The sequence below is a fragment of the Glycine soja genome, chromosome 16, assembly GCF_004193775.1.
Source record: "Glycine soja cultivar W05 chromosome 16, ASM419377v2, whole genome shotgun sequence".
Lineage (NCBI taxonomy): Eukaryota > Viridiplantae > Streptophyta > Magnoliopsida > Fabales > Fabaceae > Glycine > Glycine soja.
The window spans coordinates 28,455,635-28,460,497 of NC_041017.1; positions in this window are offsets into that span (position 1 = coordinate 28,455,635).

Genomic DNA, 4,863 nt, shown 5'->3' on the forward strand with positions numbered 1-4,863 from the left:
TATATATATAACACAAAGTATTTTAAGTTATCAGTTAAGAAACACTTACAAAAAGTACGTAGTAGGAATAGCAACCAAGCAATGTAGAGGGTCAAAAACCTAACCTAAATAATATTAATATATCAATTAAAATTAACTTAACATATATATAACACAAAAAATATTTAAAGTTACCAGTTAAGAAAATACTTACCAAGAACACAAAGCACGTAGTAGGAAGAGGAAGAAAGGAATGGACTGGAAAGAGGGATCAACAACAAGTGATAAGGGAGGAACGCAACAGGGAGTAAGGGAGTAGCTGTAGTCGTGCAGGTTTTATAAGGGAATTTTTTTTTTTCAAAACGCAACTCGCCAGTGGAAATGGCGAGATTCCCTGCAACGCGCCAGTGGGAATGGCGAGTTCCTGTGCGTGCAGACTGCAACCCCTGCAAACCTCCCCCTGCCAAGCCTGCCAACTAAAACCCTAGCTTGTGCCCTCCTGTGCTTGGAACTCGCCAGTTTGACTGGCTACTCCCCATGCATGGCGAAATCGCCAATGGGGCCGGCGACTCCATGCCACGTGTACGGACACAGCAAACTCGCCAATGGAATTGGCGGTTTGCTTCTGCATGCATGCATTTTACGTCGAAAAAAGATCCATGTCGAAAAAACTTTCAAAACAATCTCATTTGGGGAATTAGTTTGTAAAAGTGCCCCTTTGGGACAATTTGCCCCATCATGTTGGCTTCCACTTATCCAGTTAAAGGATGAAGAAGGACAGCCTCTGGGAGTCAGTATTTCAAATCTTTTAATTGCGAACTCTAGCAGTGATTTACCTGTAAGAAAATGAGCAATGCTTTCTGTCGACTAGGAAAATTATGGTATTCAAACCTGTCATATCAGATCTTTAACCTGTATGATGATGATTACATCTTTTGTGCTTTGTTGAATGGATTACAGGTCATTGATCTTACAAGAGTGTCACAGGAGCTTGCTTACCTTGCCAGCGATGCAGAACTTGTCATCTTAGAAGGGATGGGAAGTTCTTCCTTGTACTCCCTCTTACCTACTTATAATAAGATCCTTTTTAAAAATTTGTATGTGGCTTTTTATAAGATTTTTTAAAAAAATTTGAATGTATTAATTATTTTTTTACATTGAGTGGTTCGAAAAATAAGAAAATAATAATTTTAAAATTATAGTATAATAAATTGAAAATTTTAATGTGATTATCTAATCTTAAAATATAAATCAGTTGAAAGGATATTATAAGTAGGAACCGTGATCGTAAATTGTTGGAAACTTGTATTTCATTGACGGATCAATTTATAGATGCATTGTTGGGCTTTGGTACTTGAGTGAAGTAGGGTAGCAAAGGCAATAGTATTAGCAGCAACGTGATGTCACAGGTTAGTGCTGGCCGTGGATTAAAAAATTGCCTTTGGAAAGTTAGAACAAGACAGTTCTTGGACATTGAGCAACACCTTTGAATATTGACTTTAAAATATTATAAAACTGAGGAAAATTTAGAAAAAAATGAGTTTGGGTTTTGTTGGTACGAATCATGTAACATATCTTGTAGAAAATGTTAAAACTTAAAAGCTACGGAAAATCGGAGAAGTTTATTTTGATATGTAACATCTTGGATTTGTTAGGGCATCAAATAACAGAATGTTTTTGCACTGCACAATCCACAGAAAGCAAGTTTCATTCCTTCAAGGATTTAGAACCTTTTTGCCAAGAGTATAGAAACAGGAAAAAGTGATGCCTTATAAGCCTGAGATAACCGTTAAATATTTTTCTTCTTAGTATTTAATAGTTTTATACTAGAAAGATATTTGTATAAGCAATAAAATGCATCGATGGGTCAAACTAATTTTCATAAATTGTTTAGTTTTTAGACTATTAGGAGTGTTAAGTGTTGTGAGTAAAGTCTAATATTGCCAGCCCTATTATTCTAAATAAAAGTGCATTTTAGGACAAGGTAGGGGTGGTCTGCTCATTATCAGTGATTCAATTTAGAAGGGCTCTTGCATGGGGGTGTATATAGCTTATGCTTTTGACATGGTCTGTTATTGATAATTTTTATGAATCAGTTGTTTATGCTTTTGCAATATCATAAGAGTTTTGTGCAATTATTAGTTTCTCATTTTCCTAAATTTATTATATTTATGTATTTTGTTTGACAGAAAGATAGTGAATATCTAAGTGGCCATGACCATGAGGTGTTCCACAGGCGTATTGCCTCTCCCTTCAACAACTTTGCAGAATCTACTGAAAAATCATGCCGTGAAAAGTTAACCACTACTTGTCCCCATTTGCTACAAGTTTGTTTCCATATGGCAAATGAACCTTTTAATGAATAAATAAATAAAAATTATGGGCTTAATTTATGAGGAATATGATGCATAATTTAGCTTTTAAAAGAGAACATCAAGTGTAATGTATGGAAGTCTTGCATTATATCATGATTTTGTGTTTTCCGCTTAATTTTTTTTCTCGCTTGTTCTTTTTTTATGTTAGGGTGCATTTTTTTCCCTTGATCTTAAAAAATGAACTTGATTTGTACCAAATGTGATGTGATAATATTGCCAAACTTAACTTTGCAACGAATCATATATGTTTCATGTTCGCATTCTCATCCATAATTTATCCCTTTTCATAATACCTGTTAAATATTAGTATTGTAGCTTGTTTATTTGCTAGTTTCTAAATTCCATTTTTCCATGCATCTTTGCTACAGATGTATGGAGGACTTGGTAAGCACCACACGATATGTTTCATGGTCTCTCCACAATAAGTTAGACTTGATTTAAGGGGCATTTACAGAGACATGCTTTGGTATGCTGCATTTTGAAAGTATGTTGCTCCCTACTTTGAATTTTAGCTAGGCTTGTATGATTATATCCACCACTTAAACTATAAGAGCAAATGAATAATATATTATCTGCTAAGTTAAGTTTTCATGGCTTATTTTATATGTCATTCTATTGTCACTCTCAACAGAAACAAAGCTTGCTAATCTTCTAGATAGTACACTCTGGAATAGGCGGCTAGCACCTTCATCTGAAAGAATTGTTTATGGCTTGGTAGAACAGATATCTCATGGCATTAGAGAATATTTCTTGGTTTCCACATAATTAAAGGTCTCATGTTTCTTTTTTGCTCATTTATGCTTTCAAATTGTTTATGGCTTGGTAGAACATATATTTTTTTTTTTCATTCTTTCAAATTTTATGTTTGTTCAGGTTGATTATAGGTACCATGTTAGATTTCATCTTAAAAATAATTGGCATTAAGTGAAGTTGTCCAACAGATATATAAATTGTACTCGAAGGATTGAGGCAACCGATGTGGGACTTGGGTATTTCCCAATAAATATGTCAAGACACTAACAATACATTAATTTGGGGCTATTGATCAACTACAATACAATAATATGTCAAGACACTAACAATACATTAATTTGGGGCTATTGATTTTTATGAAAAAAATAAAATAATTTAGAATTCTCGCACCACTTTTTTCTTCTATCTTTTATGCACTACTTATACCGAATATTTTGCAGTTCAATTGTTTCCGTTTGATGCCCATTCTAGACAAATGCCTTCGGGAAGACCTAGAATATGCCTTTCAGATGACCTAGATAATGTTTTTGACATAACCAATCTCCAACACTCATTTGGGCAGTAAAAGAGACAGACAAAAATTAAACTGAAAAGGGTATTTCTTAATTCATATAACATGGTTTTCTCATGAACAATTTCCATATATGCCAACTTTGTTGTCCATGATGTTAAACTTTTTTTGATTTTATAAATCAAGAGACTCAAAAAGAAACTTAGAATGATACATGAGCAGCTAATTCTTCCAATTTATTTTTGCTACTACAAACGATACTTACTACTTACTAATGAAATATTGGTATGTAGGGGTTATACATAGTCAATACACTTAGGTATGCTACCAATAATTACATCGGCTAGCTTCATGTTTTGAGAGGTTACTAGTACTGATAGGATATCTACATTTCCAACCATATAGAGATTACACAAGCCAAATCATAATCCTTATTGACAGTAAAGGCACGCCTTCCTCCATGTAGAGATTACATAACCTAAGTAGAATATACACTATCCAATAGAGCAACTTATAGGGAGTTCAATTGACAGTAAAGTGTAGAAGCAAGGCTTCATGGTGAATGTGATTCAAAGATGTTTTGATGATAACAATGATGACAACAAAAGATAATGACAAAGGTGATGAACAAAAAGCTCAAAGATCAAAGAACAACTCAAGTGAATCAAAGAACATCTCAAGTGAATCAAGAACAAGTCAAGAGTTCAAGAATCAAGAAGAATTCAAGACTCAAGAAGAAAGCCTAGAATCAAGAATCAAGATTCAAGATTCAAGATCTCAAGAATCAAGATCAAGATTCAAGACTCAAGATTCAAGAATGAAGAAAAGACCCAATCAAGATAAGTATTAAAAAGTTTTTTCAAAACATTGAATAGCACATGAGTTTTTGACAAAACATTTACCAAAGAGTTTTTACTCTCTGGTAATCGATTACCATATTGTTGTAATCGATTACCAGTAGCAAAATGAGTTTGAAAAAGTTTTCAAATTGAATTTACAACGTTCCAATTATTTTCAAAGGCTGTAATCGATTACAATGTTTTGGTAATCGATTACCAGTGCCCTTGAACATTGAAATTCAAATTTAAATGTGAAGAGTCACATCCTTTCACTCAAAAGCTTTGTGTAATCGATTACACTGATTTGGTAATCGATTACCAGTGACTATTTCTGAAAAAATCAAAAGATGTAACTCTTCAAAAAAAGGTTTTGACTTTTTCAAATGGGTTTTAAGTTTTTCTAAAA